We start from the raw sequence: 16,059 nt of genomic DNA, 5'->3' as shown, positions 1-16,059 counted from the left end.
GTGCAGAGGGTCTGCCTCCCCCAGCTTTTCAGGCCCCAGGGCTGTTTCCAGCAGTGAAGAGAAGTTGTCTGATTGCTTTCCTCAGTCAGGAAGCTTGGTTAGGCACTGTTTTTATCAGCCACACACAGCACCATCCTCCTCATGCTGGCAGTGCCTGGGACACCGTAGAGCCAGAGATGGGGACAGGCCTGGGACACAGTTGGAGGGAGCAAGAGTGGGGGTTGCTTCTCGTGGTGGTTCAGCTTCTGAGCCCCAGCACAGACCATGAACATGCCAGGAAATGAAAGCAAAAGAAGACGTAAAAGGAGGAGAAGGGGATACTGGGAGGGAACTGCCAGCCCCAGCCCCTACTTATTCCCTAATAGGCTGTTTATGGGCAATCTTGGATTGCTTTTCAGAAGCAAATAACAGCTTTTTAGAGTCACCTGCCAGCAGGTGTATGTGCTTTAAAGCTTTTCCACATCAGAACAGAACTGCCATGTATAGTGTGCTGAGTGGTTAGAACCAGCAGGTTAGAAGAGTGCCAGGAGTGCCTCACACCACGCTGGCCCCACATCGCAGTGCTTGCCATCCCCGTGCCCACAGGGGCTGTGTTTGGGCCATCCAGGTGTCCGCCCCAGACAAGAGCAGATTTCTCTATCGCTGCCCAGCAGGCTCCTCAACAGCTATTTTTCCAAGCTTCTGTGACTGTTACATAGAGCCACAAAACTGAGCAGCAACCAGCTTGTGCCCCTGCAGCAGGGAAGAGGCCTTGGCTCAGTGAGGACCATGACAAACCCCAGAGCCTCAGGCAGGCCCAGGCAGCCTGTCTGCCTCGCCAGCCTCAGTGCTTCTCCCCACCTTCTCCCCACCTTAGGAACCTGCAACCAGCACCATACCAGGGCTCAGTCCTCCCACCACATTTAGCTGCTGCCATAGCTATCATGCAAGAGCAACAGGGCTTCCTCTCTCCAGATAGCCAGGGGTTCAGATTTCATAAAAAAATTCATTACACCATTGTTTAACACCACATGCCAATCCCTTCCAGATGACTTAATTTGTTAATCACACTTTTAATGGTGGAGACTGTTAGAGGCCATGAGGGAGAGGTTAATATTAGTACCATTTAACTGTCGAAAGCTTTTCATGTCGTAAAGCAGGCACACGGTCGAACAATAAACCCGCAGTGTAATTGGCGGGTAACAGGCCCCCCGGCGCTCGTAGCTCTGCCGCTGACAGCCGTGTGCCAGACCAGCATGGCCAGCGACCCACGGGGTTCTGCCACATCCCCGGCCCAGAGCCCCGGCCCAGAGCCCGGCCCAGAGCCCCCAGCCCAGAGCCCCCAGCCCAGAGCCCCGGCCCAGAGCCCCCAGCCCAGAGCCCCCAGCCCAGAGCCCGGCCCAGAGCCCCCAGCCCAGAGCCCCCAGCCCAGAGCCCCAGCCCAGAGCCCCCAGCCCAGAGCCCCCAGCCCAGAGCCCGGCCCAGAGCCCCCAGCCCAGAGCCCCCAGCCCAGAGCCCCGGCCCAGAGCCCGGCCCAGAGCCCCCAGCCCAGAGCCCCAGCCCAGAGCCCCCAGCCCAGAGCCCCGGCCCAGAGCCCCCAGCCCAGAGCCCCAGCCCAGAGCCCCCAGCCCAGAGCCCCAGCCCAGAGCCCCCAGCCCAGAGCCCCAGCCCAGAGCCCCCAGCCCAGAGCCCCGGCCCAGAGCCCCCAGCCCAGAGCCCCAGCCCAGAGCCCCCAGCCCAGAGCCCCGGCCCAGAGCCCCGGCCCAGAGCCCCCAGCCCAGAGCCCCAGCCCAGAGCCCCCAGCCCAGAGCCCGGCCCAGAGCCTCGCCCAGCTCAGGGTGGCACGGTGACCGCAGAGTGATGGGGGGGCAATCACCTGCCTCCAGGCTGGATTGCTGTCAGCGGCAGGAACGTGCCAGTGGGCGCATGCCACGAGAGAGCACTCAGCAAGTACGTGGGCTGTTCCTGACTGTATTTTTCTTACAGTCAATCTTTCACAGATTTATGCTGGAGAAATGGGAACGTTAAATATCCCCTTGCTGTAATTCAGCATGCCGCAAGAGATACAGATTTAAATATTTAGTAGCACATAACTGGCTAAAAGCCTCGGCAACATTTTAAAAAATCACTGTTTAATAAAACTGGACTGAAATATTCCCCACAGTTAGAATTTATGGTTTGTAATCGGTGTTCTTGTGATAAATAGGAGTGAATATATATTTATGAACAACAAATGTTAATGAAGAAATAATATGGGAGCCCACCTTCAGGCTGTGTAGCTGCTAGTGCTCTGCAACATTCCCCGAGGAATGCTGACATTGAGCAAACAAAAAGGCCAGATCAACAGTGCTATTAGACTGAAAAATCCAGGAGGAAAGGAGCATGGCCTGGGCACAGAGGCCAGTTCAGAGGCGGCTGCACTCAGTGAGAGCCTCTGCACACGACTGCAAAGGCACGACTGAGCTCGCTCCTAGCCTGCAGATCACAGATATCGTGTGTCTGCATCGCAGCCGGCAAACGCTCCGGCACGACTGATTTGTATCGGGTGAGCCATTCATTTGCATGTGTTTCCCCGTGATAATAAACCTGGAGGCAAAGCCCACAGTAACTGCTTCTCTCTTCTGTCCGATGGCAGGAAGAGATTTATCGCGGGGTGGTGATCTCGATTACTGCCTGGGCGCAGCACAGGCAGGAGCAGCATGCTGATTTCTCTGCACTTCACACCCAGTAGGAGCAGTCTGGGTTTTAATACTGGCCATCTTCTGCACCAAAACGTCGAATTAACAGAAACCAGACCGAGGAATGCCAGAGAGTGTGGGGGAATCCCTCCCCTCACATAGCAGCATCTGCACCTGTGGCGGCTCTGTATCCCACCCCGACTGAGTGGAGGGAGCCACTGGGCTCCCCAAGGTTTGTGGAGGATACCACAGCCCATGGACTGTGCAGGCAGAAAATCAGTTCAAACACCATCCCAGGGGACCAGCTTCAGGGAGTCAGATGCACAGTAGGAGCTCTTGGAGCAGCCATCACATCTCTCTGCCCCACGGGGAGGCTGGCACTCACCCCCACACTAGCAGCACTGAAGAGCTACAGCAGCCAAAGGAAACATTTCCAACATTAAATAAAACAGACATGTTTATGGTACAATAGAAGCTCTGTGATCTTGGAACACAATTTGCATAAACAGACAATTTGGCTATAAACAATTTCAACATTAACTAGTATTTACATATAGAACAACTCACTCAAAATACAATTAAAGGCCTTGATGGATTGTAAAATGTCAACATATTTAAAAGGCTACAATATATGCTTGGTTTATATCTCCTTGGTCAGACATAAAACTGGAGTTTGTTTACATTTTCTCGGCCAGAGCCTAGAGCACAAGGGGCTTCTGGCTCCCTCCATCAGGACGTGCAGGTATCAATTTGCTGGTTATTCCTCCACACAGGAAATAATCTCTGTTTTCTCTAAGAACATATTTAAAATAGGGAGGCTATGGTTCACCTCACCACTCTACTCACTCCGTACCCCTAAAAGAATCTGCAGGGCCACTGTTTTCCATATTGCCCAAACAGAGGCTGGTAGGATGGCATTCATTCAAGACTGAGATATTGCAGCAGAAGACAAGACTTGGCCCTCACTGCAGGCTACCTGAAAGCAGAAGAATCCCAAATCAGCAGCAGCCTTTTCCAGTTTGGGCCAGAACCTCTAGCTGTCCAGAGAAAGCATCTGACTCCTCAGCATTTACCAGAACAAAAGCTAAAGCCCACCTCTCCCCACTCCCCACAGAGTCTTCTGTTCACAGGCTTGCTACTTCACCCTACAAGAAAGCTAAGTACCTAACACAAATGGGAACATCTCCAGTATCAGCAGGAAGTCCTCCCCACCCCAAAGAGGCTGCCTCACTACTGTGAGACTTGGGAGACACGTGTCCAACCACCCTTGGAGAACAGGAACAGCACAGCTCAGGCACCCACGTCCTGAGAGATGCTCTTTCCTCCCTCCAGGAGGAGGGTGCAGGCAGGAGCTTTGCTGGCATGGCAGACCCGCACAGCTCAGCTCACCAGGCAGGAGCTTTGCAGCACAAGGCAGCCAAGCGAGGTGGCGAGAACCAGGCTGAGCACTTCTGTCTGGTTCAGCTTCACACCCTCAGAGCTTGGCTGTCAGAACCAGCACACAAGTCACCCAGCCAAGAGTGGTGACTCGTGTGCCAGGAGTGACGCATCCCTGGAAATCTCACCAAACACTTGGTAACTTTACCCTCAAGTTCTTCTCTGCCTCTGACATCACACTGAGATTACCTGGGAGAAAGAGGAGCTCAAGTTTCTTCCCAAACCGCACCAGCCAAACACACCACCTACTGCTGAAATAATAAGCAAGAGCAATTGTCCTGTCTGATCATCCTGAGAACATTTTGAAAGCTGCTCACAGCATTTCTTCTCTTCAAGGTCAGATTCTTCAGGGACTGAACAATTCTGCATTAATCCTAAAAACACAGAGCTTATTTATAAACTGCCTAATATATTTTAAAGGGCAGACATTCCACATTTTAGTTTTTATTGCCACTTATCTTCCATCTCTGCTGTAGTTTTTTATCTTCTGCTATGCCAAGGCACATCTCCGCAGCCCTGCTGATGTGTGGCTGACACGGTGGAACACTGTGAACTCAGTTAAGTGCAGCCCTTGTAATCTGTCAGAGCTCATGGAGGGGATCCGGATGCTTTCCCAAATACCACTGAGCTTATAAAGCAAAGCAAAAACCCATAAGCAGTCATTGACTGTGGAGCTCAAAGTAAGACTGAGAGCTATACTCACAAAAACCACATCAGCCTGGGAAAGTGGTGGAGGAGCAGCTCCAAAAGTGAACAGGCTTTGCTCCTGGCAGAGCAGCACCCTTGCTGGGAGTTTATTCCACTCACAAGGAGCCATTTGCCTCCCTGTACTCTTTTACGCTTTCCTTCCAGGCTGCAGCAACTGCCCAACAAGGCCTGCAGGACAAGGCTGCACGTGAGTCCAGGCTCTGCCAGCACAGAGAACCTCTGCACCCTGCTCCAGGGGCACAGACAGCATGGGCAGGTGGTGCAGAACCTCTGGGATGTGGCTGCAGCTGGAGAGAGCAGAGGTGCTGCCCAGGTAGCCTGCGTGGGGCCCCCCACTCCTCTCCTACTTCCCACCACCTGTGCTGGGCAATGCTGCCCCTCTGCCCACAGACCCTGCCAGCTGTTGGCACCACCAGCAGCAGAACAAAGAGCTCCTTCTACTCCCCCAGGTTCAACAGTTCTGTATTAATTTGGCTTGTGGAGGGTTCTCATCCTGTCCCTCAACACCACAAGCACCCAGCAGGGCCTTCCTGTGGTGACTCCTCAGCTGGACCCTCCTTGTCCAGCCATGCTAGAGCCCTTTGTTCATGCTGCTGCTGCTACTGCCCAGCAAGTTACAAGTATTATTTATTGCAACACAGCATATGGATGCTCCCTTTTCTATTTGTCTGCATTAAATAATTATTTAAGCTATATTAGGTATTTTTCAAAAAAACTGTCAGCATCTGAAGTTTCATTATTGTAGTTGGAGCTATAGAACAGGGCAATTCATATGGATCCTAGCCCTTGCATGGAAAGGACTTTCTGCAGGCTGAAATTATGGCATGAGCATGTTTTATGAGATACTAGAACTTAACCTTGAAATCTGGGGAGATGGGAGAAAGGAGTGAGGGGAAGCAAGCTCTCCAGGGTGCCTGACACAGCAAGAGGCTCCCAGTTGTGCTTCTCCCAGAAGCTCAGGGGCAGGAGCTGATGGTGGGGCAGTAGCAGGCAAAGCAACACAACTGTCACCTCTGGTCAGGGCACCCACTGTGACTCTGCAGTGCTCCTCTCTGCTCCTCCTTCCTGAGCAGGAGAGGGACTGTGTCTGGCTCAGGGACTGACAGGGGACTGACCACTGCCCTCCTGTCCCTCCTGAGATCTCAGAGGCCTCTATGAGAGTGCTGCAGCAGTCAAGACAAAGCTCAATGAAAGCTGAGTGCTTCTTCTCAAGGTCCTGTCCACAGCCCCTGCCTGCACAGCACATTTGGACTGGGTCTACATCATGGGATGATCAGAAAAGAGATGGAAACCCACACAGTTTTCAATTCCTGAAAGTGCATTTTTTTCCTTTATAGATTCTTGATAATCAACCTACTCAATGCTTTTTATTTGCATTGATCACATTTTATAGTATGATTAAATTTGTATGGAAGCAAACCAATTAGTTTTGTTCTACACTTATTGAATTCACTTTATGGTCAGACAAATTAACTCAGTTAGTTAGTTTGATTTATCTAGCAGCATAAAGCTTAACAACCTGGGATCTCAGAGAAACAGTTTTAAAAGAATTATCTTTTTTGTTATTTTTCCTTCTCGGGAAAAATCATAAAACCTAGAAGCAGGTATGAAGAAGCAAACACTCATCACACACTGGCCCTTCCCAGAGATTTCAACACTCAACCTGATTGTTTGCCAAAGCCTCTGTTGAAAAGGACCACCATATTCTACACAGAGATGGTGTCCTGGCAGAGAGTGAGTGCCAGCACAGTGACTCTGTGCTGAGGAGTGAGTGCCAGGCTGTTTTAGGAAGGTCACTTTACCCACTCTTTGGGAACTGCATGTAGGCACAGGACCAATGGGTGCAGTGGATGTCCAAGATGCTCCCCCAGGGAGCAACTGGAAATGCTGAGCCAAGAGGGTGTACCCAGGGATAATTTCCTATGGGAGACCTAGAGGAAGATCTCAGAAAAGCGAGCAGCCTGGGTAGGGAAACTCGCTAATAGATGCCCCTTCCCCCTCAGTCTCCACCTGGGCTCTGCCTGTCCTGAGGGCAGCAGGCAGTGGGTGGGGTGGCCCTTGTCAGAAGGGTGTAAAGCCTTGCTGTGTCCCCCACAGCTCTCAGAACATCATTCTTTCCCGTGCTCTGTCACTATAGAGACGTGTGTCAGGATGGGGCACAGGCCACAGCTGATGGCTGCCCTTAGAAGTGGAGTGCTCCAAGGCTGGCCGCTCTCTCTCTGTCACTTGGGCAGAGCACACAGTTTGGAAGAAATTATTGCCAGCGCTGGGGATGTGTTCCTCTGCACTAGAACAGAGCTCTTGCAGCTCAGCACCAGAGATAGGTCTCTGAACCTTCCTCCTGTGTAAGCATTCCTTAGCTTGGAGCTCAGCAACCCTCTCACATCTAGCAGGGCCTATCAGAAAACAAGTTTTTTACTGGCAGAGTGCAACTGCCATTGACACAGGGACAAATGGGCCAAGGAAGCTTCCTGGCACCTGGGCAGCTCTGAAGCCCAACCTCATTTGTATTCAGCAGCTACAAGAAAAATAATTTGTTCCCAGTTAGTAAATGAGATTTAGTTAATACATTGGCACATGTGATCAAGTTGCCAGTCATTCCCATGCAATGCAAAAAATGAAGAGATGGAAGCTTATTATTTTATGAGAAGAAGTTGTTTTGTTACAGGATGAGGTGCAGCAGAAATGTTATTTTTTGGAAGGAAGTGGCCACATTTGATGATCATTCATTTCATGGATCTTCACAAGGCAGTCAGAATACTGCCAATTCTATTGAACTGTGCAGGGGAGCTCCTTCCTGAGACAGCTCCATCACCACCAGACTCCTCAGGCATGGGGGGCTTCTGTCACTGATGCAAGCCCCAATACACCTTCTACAGAAGAAGCCACATCAGGTTACCCTGTATAGCTGCTAGATAGGAAAACCTGTTATGTTAGAATGGAAAACTGACAGAGGAAGAAGGAAATCTGGAAATCCTGGGAGCAAATCCATTATCAGGCCTATCATATAGGGCCCCATTCCTGGTCCTTATTGATCCTGTAACATAACATTGAAAAGTAGCATCTCTTACTGGATAAAACACTAGTTACTCTCTAAAATATCAAGCCTAAATATGATATTGAGAGACTGAGATAGCAACAGATTTTTAAGGTGAGGAACAGCACTGTAGTTTGGAGGACTGCATCCAACAAGCAAAAGCACCCCAGCACTTCTCTGAAGTGGGTATAACTTTGCAGGGTTCTTAGAGGACACAGTTGCTCCTTTACCTCACAATGGTCTCCTTGAGAGGCTTCATGTGCACAGATTCCACAACTGCCATTTGACCAAACCATGAAGCACTATGAAAGTCAGGCCTTGGACTGGGAGCAGTACACCATCTGCTCAGGCTTGAAAGACAGGAAATCACTATCACAACTACAATCTAATCATGATCAGCTGCCTGGCAGCTGACAAGAACACACGCTGTCTGGTGAAGAGCAAAATGCCTGTCAGCTGAGCCCTGCAAGGGAGAAATGAAGTGTCTGATGGACTGAAGGAGAAGTACAGGAGTGGGTAGCTAAAACAAGGCTAATGAAAGAGGAAAGTGACATGGTCCAGTGATAACCAGGGAGCATCTACACAAGGTTCCTCCACTTGCACCTGTACACCTGTACTTTGTACCTCTGAGTTGAGCCTGTTTTGTCCTTGAAGAGTTTTCTCCCTGTCCCTATCTCAACTCATAAACCCTTTCTTAATTTTTTTCTCTATGCTGTCCACATGTGGTAGGGGAGGGAGAGCGAGTGCCTTTTGTGGGTGCCTGATGCTTGGCCAGTATCAAACCATGACAACACCTCTGGTTAAATTTACATCCTCCATGAAACAGTGGCCAGGAAGTAGTCAAATATGTCTGCAGAAACAAAACTAAAGCCAACAGCAGAGATGGGAACCGAGCACTACCTGTGAACTCTGGAGGACAGGAACTAAAACATGCACTGGATAGAGAAACTGAATCTCTGGGAAAGTATGGAAGATATTCTATGAAAAGGACACTGACAGCAGATCCCTGAAGAGGCCAAAGTCAGCTCTACTGAACTCCAGGGTAGAAGTAGCAATATTTTACTTTATTTTAATTATTGAACTGTTCTTATTTCAATCTACAGAAAAATACCCTTTTTCTGATTCTCCTTCCCATCCCTCTGAGGGAGAAGGGTGAGCAAACAGTTGTGTGGGACTGAGTTTTTTGCTGGGGTTAGGCCATGACAATATCCCCCTGTTCATGCACATTTGCCGCATTTATCTCTTTCCAGAAATTTGTTATCCCAGGAGCATCTGATCATCCACAGCCCATTAGAGCTGCCACTTAGGAAGAATCTGACACTCAGGACAATGCCGACCACGCTGTCACTGTTCACAGACACAGATCCATCAGCTGGGGGTAGCTGGGTGCTGGCCAGGCTGGCTGCAGGGGCAGGGACGAGCACAGGGTCTGTGCCATGCAGGTTTGGAGGCTGGCGGCAGGGCAGTCTGGTCCTCATCTCCGTGGGCAGATGGAAGCAGAGCCCAGGCCAGGAGGGTCTCTGCAGAGACAATGATGGTGATGCAATGACCCTGTTTTCATGTCAGACGGAGGGAATGGGCAGCACCTCCCAGAAAAACAGAGGATATTTCTTCAAGAGCTGTGGCTACAAAATCACTTCTCTGTGGTTGAAGTGATTTAGGACATGCATCTTGAATGGTGAAAGACTGCAGCAGGAGCAGCTAAAAGCCCTGACCCATAGGAGGCTCCTGCAGGCACGATGCTCTCAGAGGAGGCAGTGCAGAGTCTGGGGAACAGTGCATCCCCCCACTTCGGGGGATCCTCCTCCAGGACAGAGAACCCATGTCACTGAAGAAACTGAACTGGAAGTTTTCAGACTGCTATGATACATCCAATTTTGCTTTTTAACAGTTGTTTATGTTTTTCTCCTGTCTTTGATGTTTCATTTCTTTCTGGAACAATAACAAGAGCAGATAGGCATTCTTTAATCTGCTCCAAGGGAAAGGTGGGATGCCAATTGCTCGCTGTGCCTCTTTTGGTCAAGCATTTTTATCCTGAATTGCTATGGGGAAAGGTCTTGGCTCTTCAGGCACCAGCTTTTGTCTTTTTGTTAGTTGAAGGGTTTTTCCCAAAGTGAGTGCTGAAATGCTTCAATGATCTTTAAAAAAACATTGTGCAGATTTTGTGAGATTTCAGGCAGTGGTAAAAGCAAAATTTAACATGCCGAATGTCATTTTTTTTAAGGAGTTAAGCAAAAGGCTACTGGAGCTGTCAGAGTTTAAGCTTCAACCTTTATGTTTACAAAGAAAAAAGGGCAATTAGATGTGGAAAAATAAATTTTTCCAGGACCCTGTCAGCAGTTGTGGTTTGTACTGAGACTTCTGAATGACAGGCTAGTTTAGTGCCGCAGGCAGAGAGTCAGTGTAGAGCAGCCCTGACATTTCTTTGATGATAAGCAGTGTACCCTAATAAAGATGTGCTTTGAAGTCACTCCCTCTTGCCTGGCATGCAGGCATTACAGAGCATTCCCAAGCCAGCAGGACTGGGACTGGCTGCATGCTCCAGGCCTCCCATGCCTGGCATTCCGCTTCCCTCCTTGCTTCCACACCTCCATCCACTGAACCTGAGGAAGAAAGTTTTGGAATAAATCAAAGTTATAGCTAATAGGCAAGTTGTGTGCTTTCACCTCCCAGCTATTTCACAAAGCTTGTTTTCACCAAGGAGTTGAGGACAGAAAACCTCATGGTCCTGTAAGCAGAGTGCATGAGTGAGCACAAGCCAGCCTGTGGCAAGGACAGGTGCCCAAACTTGCAACCAGTCACAGTCCTCCAAGCACCTGCACAAGCAGCTGAAGGCAGACCTCCTTTCTCAGCAGATGGAGTAAGCTCCTCTTGGCTCTTTCCTGTGCATGCTATCAGTCAGTTTTGAGCCTGTGGCCCAGCTAGCAGAGCTCCCTGTGAAGGGAGAGCATGGACTGCAGACAGCAGTTCCCCAGTGCCAGCTATGAGTCCTAACTGGCGTTCAGGGAAGGACTGCACTTTCTTCCCATTCCCTTTCTATCAGCCTCCTGTTCTTCACGCATTTCTTCTCTCTGCAAAGACCAAAGTGCAAAAAAAGAGAAGAACAGAAGTGGGGGAAGGCACTGGGAAGCCCATCTCCAAGTGTGAAGTGACAGCAGATGGCAGAGGCACTGCTCTATGGCAGATGAAGAACGTGTCAAAGCAGCCATTACAGCAGCCTGCCTGACTGCCTTGGCTCCCAGATGCCAGCACCCGTTGGGCTTGGATCTCCCAGGGACATAGCACATTCTGGAGCCTCCTCCCACAAAGCTACAGACACAGGCACTGCAGCGGCTCCGCAATCACTCAGGAAAGATGCAGCAGTGCAGGGTCAGACCATGGCCCTGCAACACAAATTTTTTCAGCACTGCCTGGGTATGAACTGCTCCTCACATGCTCAGCAAAGTAACATTGTTCCCTCTGCCATTTACTACCCAGAGCATCAGGGACTCATGCCAAGCATGGCTTTTGGCATGCCTCCATACACAGCCTCCAGTCTGGGCACACAGGGCTGGGAGGGAGCAGGGCCAGAGCAACAGCAGCACACAGCTGCCAGTGGAAGGAAGACCATGGTCCTACCTCAGAACTGAAGCAGAGCATCCCAGAGTGAAAATTTAATTAATTATAACACTAAGCACTGCTTTGATGCCTTTACATTTACAAAGCACTGGGTAAACACTAACTAATTAATCTACTCTACTTAGCAATTATATAGTTCTTTATATTTTCCAGGTCCTGTGCAAACATTACCTAATTAATCTACTCAATTATTTCCATGTTTTGTATTCCAGAGCACTGCACAATGGCAGCACGAGGAGGAAGTCTTAGCAGGAATAGTAGCAAGAACATTCATCTTTTAGGTGTGTTTTGGGGAGATGTACTGAGAAGGTGCCAGCAATCCTGGACAGTGCTTCCACCACAGCATGCCAAGAGAAGTAGACAAGTGTAAACTAAAGAAATATGAAGCATTTTCCATCAGAAAGATCCTAAAAGATCTGAGTCTGCCAATCACACACTCTCCAAACAGGGATTAATGCGCACCCCCTCATGCAGAGCCACAGCTCTCTGTTTATTGCATTTTAACATTGTCAACAGTGCTTGCTGAGGTACTTGCTGTGCTCTGCTGACCTCCACTATTTGGGATGGCATGTGAATTGATTGCAGTTGAAAGATTCTTACTGGAATAAAATGAGCTTCTCAATTATTGCTATCCAAATAAATGCCTGTGTTCCAGTGATCTCCACCAGGAACCACTTCCAAAACCCCAAGTTCATGACAAAGGTATCTCCAGCTCGCAAAGTACGGGTAACTGTGTTGTTGTCATCACTGTTGAGGTACAGGACAGGGGAGGTGAGGTGATGCTCTTTCTGACACAGGGAAGGGAGGCTGTGGGGACAACGTAGGGCTTAGTGGTGTGTTTGATGAATAAATGATAAACTCTTTAGCAAAGCAATCTGCGATCATTTTTTATACCTTTTGTCAAACACAGTGTAGGAGATATGCATGAGGTATAAATGGGATGATGAACAGGTGAACTAAATGAACCAGCCTTTCCTTGGATGTGTTACAGTAACTGAGGAACTAGTTGCTTCTTTATTGTGCTTCTCTATGGCACTATCACAAAGGCACATATGCACAATTATAAAATAATATAATTAGTTTCATCCATGCTCCCCTGAAGCAAAACACTGCAATGCTGCTCAAGCCTGCTGTGCTCCTTCTGAGCAGGACTTGCAAGCCTTTGGGTGGAGTTCTGGGTGGAGACTGCTGTGGCAAACCTATCCATGACCTGCCAGGTACCATGAGAGAAGCTACAGCAGCAGTGTTACAATTTAAGTTGGTCTCATTCCCATGGATCTCCTGGGACTGCGCTTCCTTTGCCCACTTTGTACTTGACAGAGAATCTCATGCCTGTGAAAGGCAAGTACTTCACTCATAGTTCAGGCAATTAATTAGAGTTACATTAACAAACAGATCAAGCATACTGCTTAATAGATAGGTAGTATTTAATTTTTCATTATAACCTATTAAAGATGGATTCTCTCAAGTTGCTGTAATAGAAGAAAGCTTTCTGAAAAGGTGATTTAAGTACAACTACCTGAAAAGACTTTTCTTCTGACTGATATAGTGAGCACTGCTTATGGGCAGTAGTAATTGGAGTTCTGATAGAGTTGGCATTGGCATTACTAGTAACTAGTTTTTAAATTAGTAACTAGTTTTTAAGTTTGAATTAATTAGAGGACTATGCATCTGAGGTTAAAAAAAACCCAACAAATGTTAATGAAACTTTTACCTGTGCTTGAACTTGCACACCCCAGCATGGTTCTGAAGTGTTCATTCACATCCTGGCTCTGCCCCACAGGGGATAGCAGTGTTGCTCCCAGTGCAGCATTCGAGCCAGGCAGATGGGCACCGACTCTCCCAACAGCTGCATTCACATCCATTCCTGGGAAACTGGGGCATGGGAACACTGCAGAAGGGAGCAAATGGGGCAAGGGGAGCTGGGACAAGGAACCAGGTAGCAGTGCCACAGATCCTCCCAGAGCATCTCAGCATTGCCCTCCCCACAGCAGGAAAAAGCACTCTGGGCACAGGATAAGTAAACAGATTTTCTTCCTACAGGAAAGACCCAAGAGAAAATTTTAACCAGCAAATGTAAACAGGTAACAAAACTGATGCTGACATGGACAAACAGCAGTGCAGAGCAGCAGCAACCACTGAAGCCTCTGCTCCCTGGTATGCATTGCTGTCCCAGCAGCAGCATTCCCACTATCCTATGCCTCCCAGCATCCTCTCAGGTTGGATGAAGATGCTGTACAAACCTGCAAGGAGATGAGAAGCAAGCAACAGGATGGCTCCAAGCACCCGCACTTCTCAGTCCCACTCTGCAATAGCAGGACAGAGGAGCCATGTTTTGCATACCAAGGATGTCTAGCAGAGGAGAGACGATCTGTGCTGGGGAGAGGGTCAGTATCCAAATGAGGACAAGGCCAAAGGAGGAAGATGGACATCCAGTGCTTCTCTGTGACTGCTCAGTTGGGAGCAGGGAGATTTTCATGATCCACCATGGCCCCTTGGTAAGATCAAATCAGACAGGGAAGCAAGCAAGAGGCACGCTCTTTCCCAAGGCTTCCTGAGTCTTCAGTTGCAGACAGATACAACGAGCTTGAGATTTGAAGGGTTCCACACATCCTCTGCAATAAGCAGCACCAGCATGAGCAACAGCTGTGACACATTTCTGCCACAGCAGAAAACAACTACATGGTCCAAGGGACAAAGGCCAGAAGCCGGGATACAGCACCTGCCGAGGACCAATGATCACAGCAGCCTGATTTCAGCATCACTCCACAGCTGAATCAGCCACACCATCCCCAGCCTGCTTGGACCAGCACCCTACACATCTGTGCAGTCCTGCAGCCCTGCTGCTGGCTCAGGCCACGAGCCCAGGGTTAAATCTATGCTCAGCTGCTTCCTGCCCTCTGCTCTTGGGCCATCCCCTCCACACATGCCAGGTGGAAAGGAAAGGAAAGCTAAGAACCTGGATGAGAGATAAGGAAGCCATGCAGGGAGCCTGCTGCTCTTGGGGGAGTAAGGGGTGAATCACAACTTCATCAGCCTACAAGGAAAAGAACCAATTATCTGGCAATTGTATGCAGTCCTTTTCAGTGAGAGGCTCATAACCTAACCAGCCCTTGCAGTCAGGAGGAATAAAATATATGCTGACATCAGTATACAGAGATTCCCATTGGAAGCCACTTTCACTGCAGTGTCATGAATCTTTTCAGAAGCAGCTTGAAAAGATTCACTCAGTGTATCAATCTTCCTGGGGAGCAGAGCTGATGATGGTTGTACATAATAATGCTTAAGCCAATTCACATGCACTGTTAGTGGCTGTCTACAAGTCCTGGCCCTAATCAGTGCATTAAATATAAACATATAACTAAGAACTCTGAAAGACCCTCTCCAGGGGCAGTGAAATCCTCTGCCTTGGCCACTGTTAGCTCCTCAGGCTTCTTCTATAGTGGCACAGTATTCCCCCTTCCTTACCTTGGTGTGTGCTTTACTGCTGGCTCATAGGTATGCGCTGCACTTGGGCCACTGAGGAGGTAACACAGGACACTCCAGAGGAGGCAGCCCCTGAGCATGCTGTGAGCTTGACTCAGGGGACACTGCCATGACTTGTCACAGGTCTGCAGGAATGAAGTGTCATCCTAGATCAAAGTCTTGTGAGAGACTTTCTGTGAAGAAAAGGGATAGAAAAGAAAGCATCTTACAAAGCAGATTATAGCTGCCTTCACCTTCCCCCCTCTGTGTGACTGAGGTGCAGCTCCTGATACACTGCTGTGCCCTGATTGTCTGGGCAGCAGCTCTGAGCTGGGAACCTCTGTGCCATCCTCCATAACAACCACACTGAGGGTAGGAGAGCCCAGATGCAGTGTTTGGGCCAGGCTGAGTCCAAATCCAGTGTTAAGAGCCCTCTATATGTTGTTTTCTACAGCAGCTGAATCACAGATACTGCTTCATCAAGCTTGAGATTCATCAGCCATTGCTAGTGTTTCACACAGTAGCAAAAAATATTTTAAAGAAAATAGGCATCAGAAGAAAGCAAGCACACTGGCTTCTGGTCTGCCATGCCCCACTGAAGCCTGGTAGCCTGCCTGCTGCTAGGCCTGACAGGTAGGCAGAGATGGGAAAACCCCTCATGGCTCTTTTTATTGTGATAGCCCTATATGAAGCTGCAAACATATCTGTCACCTTCCAGCACATTGTTTACCAGCTCTCCTCAACATTCCCCAAACAATATTTTCTAGAGACTGTAATTCAATACCTCACACCCCAGAGCAGTAGCATCAGCCCAGAGAGCAGCATGATGAATGTATTGTGTTCCTCCAGAGCTTGGGCTTGGGAACTGGTTTGTGCTGTTAATTATCCCTCTGCTTTTTGCTATTCTCATCCCACCTGTGCCTCTATATTTATCATATGGGTCTCCGTGCACTAAAAACATCCTTACTCTTTAAAGTATAAGGAGCAATTTATCCCTTTTGTGCAACACAAGGCAGCTCAGGGGACCAAATGGCAAGACTTGATCAATAAGGCACTCACTAGATTAGGGGCTCAGACCTCAAAGTGCTTGTTTAGAAGAAATGCAAGAGAGTGAACTAAGAATGTTAAGCACAGTTA

The 16,059-nt window shown here is 48.9% G+C and overlaps 1 long non-coding RNA gene across 1 annotated transcript; it reads right to left on the bottom strand.

Moving 5' to 3' along the window:
• Positions 1-3,096: 3,096 nt before the first annotated feature.
• LOC132081197 (uncharacterized) lies at positions 3,097-15,118 on the bottom strand. Its single transcript, XR_009419649.1, has 2 exons — positions 14,926-15,118; positions 3,097-3,633 (listed from the first exon to the last, which is right to left on the bottom strand). It is a non-coding gene; the product is annotated as an uncharacterized LOC132081197 (long non-coding RNA).
• Between the last annotated feature and the right edge of the window lie 941 nt (positions 15,119-16,059).

This window comes from Ammospiza nelsoni, chromosome 17, assembly GCF_027579445.1.
Source record: "Ammospiza nelsoni isolate bAmmNel1 chromosome 17, bAmmNel1.pri, whole genome shotgun sequence".
Lineage (NCBI taxonomy): Eukaryota > Metazoa > Chordata > Aves > Passeriformes > Passerellidae > Ammospiza > Ammospiza nelsoni.
The sequence above is the reverse complement of the archived record's forward strand: the minus strand, read 5'-3'. Positions and strand labels throughout refer to the sequence as shown.